This window comes from Chiloscyllium plagiosum, unplaced genomic scaffold (assembly GCF_004010195.1).
Source record: "Chiloscyllium plagiosum isolate BGI_BamShark_2017 unplaced genomic scaffold, ASM401019v2 scaf_1294, whole genome shotgun sequence".
In the NCBI taxonomy this organism is placed as follows: Eukaryota; Metazoa; Chordata; class Chondrichthyes; order Orectolobiformes; family Hemiscylliidae; genus Chiloscyllium; species Chiloscyllium plagiosum.
Genome location: NW_025207650.1, coordinates 1,343 through 13,236, shown reverse-complemented (window position 1 = coordinate 13,236; position 11,894 = coordinate 1,343). Strand labels below are relative to the sequence as shown.

The 11,894-nt window shown below is 44.5% G+C and overlaps 1 non-coding gene across 1 annotated transcript; it reads right to left on the bottom strand.

Moving 5' to 3' along the window:
* Positions 1 to 11,231: 11,231 nt before the first annotated feature.
* Positions 11,232 to 11,302, bottom strand: trnag-gcc. Its single transcript has one exon. It is a non-coding gene; the product is annotated as a tRNA-Gly (tRNA).
* Positions 11,303 to 11,894: the final 592 nt, after the last annotated feature.

Sequence of the window (11,894 nt, the reverse complement as noted above, 5' to 3'; positions counted from 1 at the left end):
CAGTGTGTCCCAGATGGAAGGTTACATGTGGAAGGCAGAGAAGGGAGGTGAGAGGAATATGTGTGTGGTGATGGCATTTTGCTGGAGCTGGTGGAATTGCAAAAAGAAATCAATGGATCACTTGAAGCACCACAGCGCATAAAGCTACAGAACAAGTTCTGGAAATTGGGATGAGAGTGGTTAGGCGCTTGTTGCCTGACTTTGGCATGAAGGACCAAAATTAATTTAACCAGCCTTTTATGGCGCAAGATCAATCAGAATCCGGGATTCCTTTAGCAAGTAATGCAATTCTTTATTCCTTGATGCCTATCTATCAGATTGCCTGCCATTACACACCACCTACGAATAGCAACTAAATATCTTCATTAACCGATTTTCACTCCCCTAGCCAGATTGTTATCCACTCCATTGTCCAACTGTTCTTCTCCTTCTTTGGGTTCTTTCCCCACCTGTCCTTTATTCCTTTACAAGCCAGAATTAAGAAACATAACTGAATGCTCCTTATTTGCCTGAATGAGTGCAGTATTGAAAAGCATGTTGCAGGAGAAGCACAGCAGATAAGGCAGAACAGCCAAATTGATCAGCACCGCATGAATGACACAACATCGACACAGATCCACTTCCTCCATCGCCAAACACTCAGACATGCAGGTTGTACCATCCACAAGATTAAGTGCAGAAATTCACCACGTCTCCTTAAACCGTACCTTTCACATTCACAATTACGTCCATCTCAAAGGTAAAGGACGCCAGGTGGGTAGGACAACCCAAAAAACCAGTTACCATACTGACCTGGAAATATTTTGCCCTTCCTCCCCTGTCACTTCGTCAATATTCTGGATTTCCTTCCCTTACAATGTGGATGTACTGATAGCCCATGGACAACAAGGGTTCCAGAAGGCTGCTCATCATCACCTTGTCCGGTCAAATTAGGAATGAGCAATGCATGCTGACCCTGTCTTGAATGTACACATCCGAAAGAAGAATGACAATAAATGCTTTGGTGTTTTTTTTAAAAAGCGAGCTCTTACTAAGCTATTTCTGTTTTTATTTCAGAATTATTAAAGATGAGGATTATCATTGGAAACTGAAACGACAAATCACATCAGTATCTGATGAAGTTGTTCAGTTTAAAGTAGCCCGAACTAGTTGGCCTTTGAAAATGAAGGAGAAAACAACATTGCGGGTCGAGTGAAGCCATTCACGTGTGCTGTCTATGGGCGGGGCTTCAGCCAATCATCTGGACTGCCAAGATATAAATGGAGGGACGCTGAATAGAACCTTTGGAAATGTGCTGACTGTGGAAAGTATTCAATTATTCGCCTACCATGACAATTCATCCGGCTATACTGGGGAAAAGCATGTCACCTGTTCTGAGTGTGGGAAGCGATTTGTGCAGTTATCTAACCTGCTGCTGCACTCATACATTCACACTGAGGAGAGACAGTTTAATTGTTCAGAATGTGGGAAATGCTTTCAAAAAAAGTTCTCCAAAACTGAGGTATCACCAATGTGTTCATACCGATGAGAAATCATTCAAGTATTCTCACAGTGGAAATGGGGTCAGCCCGTCATCTGATCTCAGTTTTCATCTGGGAACTCACTGAAGAGAGACCGTATACCTGCTCTAAGTATGGGGAAGGACTCAGTCGAGCATTCGGTCAGCTGAGACACCAACAGTTTCACAAAGAGAAGAGACCATTTGTCTGTTGTGCCGGGGAAGAAATTACTTGATTTCAGCAACCTGCTGAAATACAAGCGAGTTCACACTCCATTAACACACTTGCGGTGACACCAGCGAATTAACATTGACAAGGAAGTATTTAAATGTAGAATTTCTGGGAAAGGATGCACTTAAATCTTCCATTCTGCTAATACACCAATGGGTTACAAGTGAAAAGAAACCGTTTAAATGTCCAGAGAATGGGAAGTGTTTTATGTTCCCAGGAACTGAACTCCCATCAACGTGTTCACATTGATGAGAAACCATTCACGTGCTCTCACTGTGAGACTGACTTCCCACTGTGTAGCGACACAATTTACCTACTGCATCTCCTCAAGCAGTGATTACACTTCTCAAGGACTTCCATTGCAGTAAAACGCAGTCAGTAATTCTGAATGTATCAATGAAATTTTTAATACACATCAAGCTTGAACAACGAAGAAAATGCCAAAGAACAGAGTGCAAATGCATATCCACCAGATTCCTCTCACTGGAGAGAAATTGGGGAAAACTGTATATTTGATGTGACTGATACTTGAGCAATTAAAACCCAGTTCAATTAAAGAGACTATTCACATCCAATGACGTAAACGCCAGCTGATAGAATGAACACAGTTCATTTCTGGATGCAATAACAGCAAGATACAATAACATTTGACCTCAGTGGAATGCTTGTGCCACCGTCGATATGCAGACCATAGGAGCTGCTCTCTTCATTAGAGACAGAAGTGACTGGTGGTGATTTAACCAGTGGGCTCCGAGATTCCAGCAACGGAAGAGGTTGAGAGGACAGTTGCTTATGGTATTCTCAACGCGTTGATGGGAACGGGACCCATGCTGTCTGCATCTGATTACTTTACAAACAAGCAACCCAGTGAACTGCGCTAAACGAATACCTCCTTACTGGTGTGTCACATGTGCGGATGAATTATTGAATCCATTCCTACACATAGTGTAGGTGAACGGCCTCTACCCACAAAGCGTTTACTGTTGTATCATCAAAGCATTGTAATTCCTGAAGCTCTTCTCACAGTCAGAGCATTTACTTTTTTTGTCGCAATGGTATGAACAAGCCCATATCTGTTGAAACTGGAGAACCAAGTGAATGCCTTTTCACACAAGGGGCAAGTGATTGTCACTAATGTGAATAATCTGTGCTCACTGAGTACAGATTACCACGTGAATCTCTTCCAACACTCAGTGGAGGTGTATGGTCTCCATCCAGTGTTTATCAAGTTTGTGCATCTGAAACTTTACTGATTTAATACACCTCTTCTCAAGCACAGAGCAGAAGGATATACACGCTCCAATTTCAATTCGACTGGTTGACATTAGAATGGATTGTGGAGGTTATCACTGCCCAAACGGAGCGGAAAAGCTTCTCTCCCAGTGACGAAGACATATGTGCGACATTAGGCTGGATCCCCTAGTGAACATTTGCCCACTCATGGAACAGCTGAACGAGTTCTCGCCCATGGGAATAACTTGATGTTGAATACAGACCTCTGAATTTCAGATCTGGGAAAATCTTAAAGATTTTCCCCCCCAACCAGAGGAAAGGTCTCGTGTCAATTTAAGCCCACAGATGTCACGTGAGGCTGAATGGCAGAGCAAATCCCTTTCCACACATGGAGCACGTCAACAGTCTATCTTCAGAATGTCTGTGTCACTGAGCTTCCAACTGCACTGAGAAGCTGGAATGCTTCCCACAATCCATAAATTTCCATTTTGCTGATCTCATTCTATATCTCTAAGTCCGATGATCTGTTGAATCCTTCCCCTGAAACACAAAAAAGGTATGGCTTCTCTTCAGATCTTTTAAAGAATGTTAATTGGATTATGTGAAAAATTTCTACAGTCATTGCACTGGAACACTCACAATGTACAGTGTGTGAGTGTGTGTGTGTTTGCATGTGTGTGTGTGTGTTTGCATGTGTGTGTGTGTGTGTGTGTGTTGGCGTTTTACAATCACACTGTCATTTGAAATCTTTTCCCACAGACATACCAGATAAATATATAGCCTTCATGGCCTGCTGAATTTAATGATCCGTTGGATCTTGGATCAGTATATCATGCTTGATTTGACTCACTCAAGTTCATTTCTTTCAATCTCGGTTTTTGCCGAGAGGTGCGAGGGAGGAGCGAAGGACTTCTGGGAAGGTGAGTTGAACGGTTAAAAATCCTTAGATCAGGTGTCGGGGCCTCCATTTGACCAGAGGTGTGAGGCAGTTGCGAAGGACTGCTGGGACGATGAATCTGACCTTTTGGAAACCTTCGTTCAGGCGTCGGGACCTCCATTTGCCGAGAGGTGCGAGGGAGGAGCGAAAGACTTCTGTGAAGGTGAGTCGAAACGTTTAAAAACCTTAGTTCAGGCGACGGGTCTCCATTTGCCGAGAGGTGCGATGGAGGAGTGAAGGCATTTTTGGAAGGTGAGTCTAACGGTTTAAAAACCTTAGATCAGGCACCGGGGCCTCCATTTGCCGAGAGTTGCAAGGGAGGAGTGAAAGACCTCTGAGAAGTTGAGTGTAACGGTTTAAAAACCTTAGGTTAGGTGTCGGGGCCTCTATTTGACGACAGGTGCGAGGAAGGTGCGAAGGACTTCTGGGAAGGTGAGTCGAACGTTATGAAAACCTTTGATCAGGCATGGGGATTACCATTTGCCGAGAGTTGCAAGGGAGGAGCAAAGGACTTCTGGGAAGGTGAATCGACCGTTTTAAAAACCTTAGATCAGGCGTCGAGGCCTCCATTTGCCGAGAGGTGCGAGGGAGAAGCAAAGGACTTTGGGAAGATGAGTCTAACATTTTAAGAACCTGAGTTCAGGCATCGGGGCCTCCATTTGCCGAGAGGTGTGAGGGAGGTACGAATGAATTCTGGGGAGTATTTAAGTGTGTGACATCTAAACCCGAGGTCTTTCACCGTCAGGCCGCCCTCCTACACACCTCCTCGAACCTGACGAAGATTCTGTAAACTAGATAAGTTTTCAGGTTTCTGTTTTTTTTTCCTCTTCTCTTCCTTTGTTTAGATCTGTGCGGATTTTCATACTAGCGGGATATGGATGTCAGGGCAGTTGCATGTTCCTCCTGCAGACTGTGGCAGGTGAGAGACTCTCCACTTGTTCCCGTCGATTATATCTGCGGGAGGTGCAGCCAACTCTCGCTCGTTGAAAACCGAATTAATGAACTGGAGCTGGAGGTGGATGAACTACGGATCATCCGGGAGGCTGAGGGGGGAATTGAGAAGATGTACAAGGAGGTGGTCACTCCCCAGACACAGGATAAGGACAGCTGGGTTACTGTCCGGTGGAGTAAAGGGAACAGACGGTCAAAGCAGGGATTCCCTGTGGTCAATCCCCGCAGAAAAATGTACGTCGTTTTGTATACTGCTGGTGGGAACAGCCTTCCAGAGGAAAGCCATAGTTGTCAGGTCTCTGGTACTGTGGCTCAGAAGGGAAGCGGGGGAATAGAAAAGCGCTAGAGGTAGGGAATTCAATAGTTTGGCGGATTGACAGGAGATATTGTGGTCAGGAAAGGGAATCCTGGAAGGCATGTTCCCTCCCTGGTGCCACGGTCCGGGATGTCACCAATCGAGTTTGCAAGATTCTGAAGTTGGAGCGTGAGCTTCCAGAAATCATCGAACATATTGGCACCAATGATATCGACAGGACAGGGACTGAGGATCTGAAAAGTGACTACAGAGAGTTAGGTTGGAAGCCGAAGAGCAGGAGGAGGAGAGTAGTGTTCTTAGGTTTCCTACCCCTGCCACGAGATAGTGAGATGAGGAACAGTCGGCGAATGGAACTTAACACGTGGCTGCGAGGCTGGTGCAGGAGGGACGGCTTCAGATACCTGGACCATTGGGATATATTCTGGGGAAGGTGGGACCTGTACATGAAGGACGGGTTGCGCCTGAACTTTAGGGGTACAAATGTCATGGGTGGGAGATTTGCTCGTGCGATTCGGATGGGTTTAAACTAGTTTGGCAGTGGGGTGGTAGTCGGATCCACATGTCTGAGAGGGGTTCAGCTGCAGACAGGACCGTGACAGGATATATGGAATCTATCTGGAAGTTTTCTATTCAACAGTAGACCCCAGAATCTTGATCATGGAGGATTCCAGAATAAATTTGTTGTTGAATGTCAAAACGGGAAACTCAGATTGTATCTTGATGAAGATGGACATTGCCAGGCATATATGTGATATGTCTGTTACTTGCATCTTGTGCAGATTTTGTAAGATATGTAGGTGTTGTTACAAATTAATATACGGTTTTTGGAAAGTTTTTTTTTCGCGCATGTTGAGATTCCGGCTGAAAAGTTGTTCTCAATTAGGGCAAATCTACCAGCTCAGCTAGCAAACGTACAACCTGAACATATACATATGCGCGACTTCAGTATCTGAGCAGTTGAAAATGATGCTGAATGTTGTCAAGCCGTCAACCAACATTCCCACCCTGAAGGGAAAGTCATTGACAAAGCAGGTGAAGATGGTTGGGCCAAGACCCCGACCCAAAGGAAGGCCAAAGGGAAAGTGTGGACTGCAAATGTTGGAAATCAGAGGAGAGAGGTTGACGCTGAAAAAGCGTGGGATGTCAGGCAGCATCCGCGGAGCAGGAGAATGACGTTTCGGCCATGAACCCTTATTGCTCATGAAGTTCGGATGCGGGAAACGTCGACTCTCCTGCTCCTCGAATGCTGCATGACCTGCTCTGCTTTTCCAGCACCACACTCTCGACCTTTTGTAACTCCACTCTGACAAAGAAGGTGTGGATTCTCAAGCACCACCGGCTTCACAAGTGTGTCATGACACGTCTGAACAGGTTGATTAAAAATGTCACCTGCAGAAAAATCCAGAGTTTAAAGCCGACTGTAGTATTTTTGACAAATACACCGGTATGTTATGCTGCTAAAAAGGCTATCAGCCAGGATAGCGCACCACCAAGGAAATGGATTCTGAAGAAAAGTAACACAAGACTGGAATTGGTAACTATGTTTCTCTGTCCATGTATACTGCCAGACCCGCTGACGTCCTCCATCCCATTCTGTTTTAGTCTCAGATTTTCAATATTTGCATCAATCACCCTCAGTTACAAACCTTGACGAGGACGTCACCACTCCGCCCACCCATCCGTTCAGAACCTGAGTCAGAATGGCAGCTGTTTACCTTGGAACTGTGAAACATTTACCCTCTATTTATTTTACAAGCTGCTCGATTTTCACAGGCAGCGTTGTTAAACGCTCTCGGCCTGAATCCCTCTCTCCAGGCTCTACAGCGTTAACGTCTGGAAAAGTGCATCTCTCCCATTTACCACGGAGGTGAACCCAGCATGCGAATGCCCCTCCCGCTCCTGTAATGAGTACAGTCTCAAGGCGTGGAATGCTGGGTAGTTACCCAGCCATTGAATCCAATTGTTACAGAATGTGGATTATATTTATTCCTAATTTTCTCTTTCCTGCATTTCAAGCTTCTGCTTCTAAATGATCTTTGGAAAACAAAATTGGCTGGTGAAAAGACATCTTAAATTGCATACATCTATCACATCTCTTAAAACCTCTCTCCAACATAACCTTATCATTAAAATACTTGACTCCTCAAACCATTTTGTAAATTCCCATCCTGAACTGACAGTGCTGGATTTTGGAAAGATTTTTAACATTTGGATGGTTGGAACTCAAACGAAGAGATGTATATGTTTCTTCTGAATGTCTCTCAACACATTTATTTTCTCATCTCATTTTACAGAAAAGTGGAAGGCACGAAAACTGAAGTGTGTCTCTGATCCCATTACTGTGTTATATTTTCAGCTACAGTGGATGTGAATCCATGATCATCCATAGCTCTGCTCGGGATCTTTGCCATTGTCCAAACTGTCGTATGTTTCATAATGAATATTTTAACTCTGTGTGTTAGTTTGTTGTTATTTCTTCCAGTCATGTTTAAGTGAGGGTTTCATCACTGAAGGTCCCTCAGCTATGTGCTGCTAATTTATTCCTCTCGTGTACGTGGCCTCTTTCACAAGCATCACTCGTACTCTCAGCTCCTGCTTGGTCCAGCTTAGGTTTTGGGGATGAGGCTATGGGGACACACAGAAAGATAGGAATTCAAGGGTAGCAAGGAAGATAGTTCTCCTCTTGACAGAGAGAGGGAACTCGGTAGGAACACTATCCCACTATGGACATTCACCAGAGAAACAGAGAAACCAATTATATTTTTATGGGTGACGAGTGGGCTTTCGGGATGAAGGCGGCAGTAACTGACATTTGCTTGAAACCTCTTGGCTGCACTCCACGGGGAAATGGAAAAATGTGTGGGAAATACAGTCGTGAACCAATTATAAGGGGAGGAGAAGGAGTTTCATAACTTTCCTACCACAGTGCAAAAGGATGTGCGGTTTTCTCGTTGTTTGATGAAAGGATCTCTCAGAGTGGTTACATGATATTCTGACAGATTGAGGAGTGAGCAGAGGGCGAATATTCAATCGTCGTCGGGCACATTGGCACCAACACTATGTGTGCAAAATAGGGGTGAGGACGTAGGGGCAGACAGCATCGTGTTGAGAAGCAAACTCAACAGTGTGATCTCAAATGGAGTGATCTTAGAATGATGTGCAGTGCCACCTGCCCATTAGTGTAGAAACAGAAAGGTATATCGGGCAAAGGAATGGCCAAAGAGATTGCGCTCGAGGGAGAAGGAGTGGAGTGGACACCATTTCTTGCAGTAGAGGAATCAATCCACACTGGAGGCATCACAACTGGGCAGGGACTGAGATCATTGGGGTCGTGGGGCGGTGTGTTGTTTATTCACCCAGGCATATCCAAGGACTGTTTAGCTAGAATAGCAGTGTGCACCGTGTGAGCAAACCTGGTCAGAATGGGCCACGCGAAAGCAAAAAGACAGGATTACATAGGAAACTGGACATTTCGCTTTATAAAACGCTGGAAGCAGCTCTGAAGAGTTCCAATTTATAATCCTCTGGTTTAATGAGGACTGTGATTAACAGTGCCTATTTATAATGTGAGTTTAGCAGTTCACTGCTGTTGAGAAAAAGTCTGTCCGAATATCTGGAGAAATCGAGGCCATTACCTTTGTTCTAAGTCTAGCTGGAGCTGAAATGACGAGAATCGTTGCTTGCAAGTCTGTTTCTGAGTGAGGCTGTTTGCTGGAGCAGTGCAGCTGGTGTTAGCTGCGGTGGTTTGGGTCCACCTGTGGACATGAGCAATGCAACAGCGCTCAATTTGAATGGCCTCGTAAGGCACTGCTGGAAGAAACCGCTCACTCAGCGTTAAGTCAGTCGCATGAGGAACAGAAAATTGAGCAAAGTGTCGAACAGAACTGCTAAGAGATGTTTCGATGACCACTACCCATGTGCAATGTCGTCTGTTTGCAAAAGTATATTCAGCAAGTGTATTAAGTTTCTAACCAGTAATGAAATCTTGAGGACAAGGCGAAAATTTTCATGGGAGATGTTACTGCGTGAATTTACATTCACAACGATCATATCAAATGCGTTCAGACCTCCCCCACCCCCACAGCCACTCATTCTTGGAAAAGCTGCCATTGTGTTTCCCATGTGGAATGGACAAACTTGTATTCATCTTAAAATGTGTTAGTGTTTGACAATAAATCTCTGAGAGTCATTGAGAGCAGATATAGAAAGGTAAGATTTAAAATGACAGAGCGTCTTCCAAACTCAGGATAACTTTCAAACTAGCAAAACTATGCCAGAAACAGGAACCTATTTTTAGACATGCTTGGCCAATTTTTTAACTTTTGGACCTAATGTGTTCAGTTTTCCAAATATTGGCTGGATGCCTGAAATGTTTAATCCAACTCAAGGTGTACAGTTGCGTGCCAATGTTTCAATCACACTTCTTTTTCACTTTTCCGTACACTGAAATTACTCCATAGAGGTCAGCATCCTATTACTCAGACAATCCTCATGACAAGTGCGCAACACTTGACATAAGTTCGTCTTCCTCAGAGCCAGCTCTCAGAGAGGAAAGAATCTCGACACTTTAATTGGACCTGCCAGCCAATAATCTCTGTATGAATCATATTAAATCATCCTCTACGAAGTTCACATGGCTGACCTTGTTTTAATCCCTACAAAACAATTACCATTAGCTATCCAAACATCGAAATACGTCATAAGCCTCACACGTGGTAAAAAGCTAATTCAGTTGCATTGATTGCCTCACTTGCAATTGTAGCAGCAGGAAGAGGAACTCAACTTTTAATTGGAACAAACAGTAAGACAGAGAGAGATGTGGGTTGGGGGAGAGACAGACAGAGGGAGCGAGAGAGTGAAAGGGAGAGAGAGAGAGAGAGAGATTCGTCGCTTGCACAACAACAACAGCTACAGTAATCTGGAACTAAAACTGTGATTTTGTGGGATACGTCACAAATCTGGCTTCTTCTTTTGCATCAAAATAAGTACAAGGCTTCATAAACGTTTTGATTTTGTAGGTTTCTTTTAGTGATCTCGCCAATTCTGTCTCAACTTCGATTTCTTTCAGAAAAAAGACAGTATAAAATGCACCTGTCAAAGCCATAACATCGCCCCATTCAGTGATGGTTATGGATCAGATTTGTTTCGGCAAATGTGATTGATGTAAGGCTTAGTGCGGATCCTAATGTTAATGTTCTGAAGTATCTACTGTCGTTTCTCTTGTAGACAATGGAGTATGAGTTTGGAAGGCGCTGTCTGAACAATATTGATTATTCTCTAACTGATACACGGCTGCGACTTGTGCGCTGGCGTACGAGGAAGAGGAATTTCAAGTGTTGCCAAAGACGACAGCTACTTTGCCAGGGATGCCTTCAGACGTCTTGAGCATTATTGAGGAAACATTCCAACTCGTAAGTTTTGCTGATTATGCTTTGCTGATAGTTGGATTCCATCCTCGGGCACTGTCTTTGTGGAGATGGCACATTCTCTCCGTGTCTGCTGGGGTTTCCCTGAGTATTTCAGTTCCTCCGACAGTCCAAAGATGTTGTGGTCAGGTGAGTTGGCCTTGCTAAATTGATAACCGTGTTCGGTGCGTTTGTGAGGTGTATGGTACAGGAATGGGTCTGTGTGGGTTATTATTTGGAAGATTGGTGTGGATTAGTTGGACCGAAGGTCCTGTTTCCATACGGTCGGGGATCTAATCTAATCAGTATTGATTAGATTAGATTAGATGACTTACAGTGTGGAAACAGGCCCTTCGGCCCAACAAGTCCACACCGACCCGCCGAAGCGTAACCCACCCATACCCCTACATTTACCCCTTACCTAACAATACGGGCAATTTAGCATAGCCAATTCACCTGACCTGCACATCTTTTGGAGTGTGGGAGGAAACCGGAGAACTCGGAGGAAACCCACGCAGACACGGGGAGAACGTGCAAACTCCACACAGTCAGTCGCCTGAGGCAGGAATTGAACCCGGGTCTCTGGCGCTGTGAGGCAGCAGTGCTAACCACTGTGCCACTGTGCCACCTTGCCGCCCACGAAATTAAAGGGGCGACAATGCATTGGCCGGGAATCGCACCCGGGCCTCCCGCGTGGCAGGCGAGAATTCTAACACTGAACCACCAATGCACCAGTATGTACTGGTTCACTTGCGAAAATTATTTTGTCAAAATGTTGTTGCAATGTCTGCTTCAGAAACAGTGCCTAAACAGCATTGCGCTCCTGGAATTGTTGTGCTTTGTTGAATTAGACAATAGCAACACATGTGGGTGCACTCAGTCTCACCGGGACACAGGTTTTTAGTTGTCCCAGCAGTTTAAGTTAGGGTGGGTATTGGATAAAGATTGAAGCAGATAGACACAGATCTGTCCGTTTTGCTGAAAAAAACCCGGCGTACTCTCTCTGCTGTTGTAGAGTTTTTCTTTTTTGCATTTTTTCCTTTCTCCATGACTGAAGATAACCGGTTCAAAAGAAGAATCTGTGCTTATGGGAACAAAAACAACAAATGCTGGAAAACACTGCAGGTTTGGCAGCATCTCTGGAGAGTAACCAGAGTTAAAGTTGCGTGTCCAGTTACACTTCATCAGAACTCATGGTTTTTGGTGATGCTGCTCCAGTTTAACAGTTGAGGATTTGTAGTTGAAGAAAATGTACGTTTGGTCAACCTTTTAATGGATTTGAAATGATACTAATTTTACATTCTTTGTTATATGTTAACTTT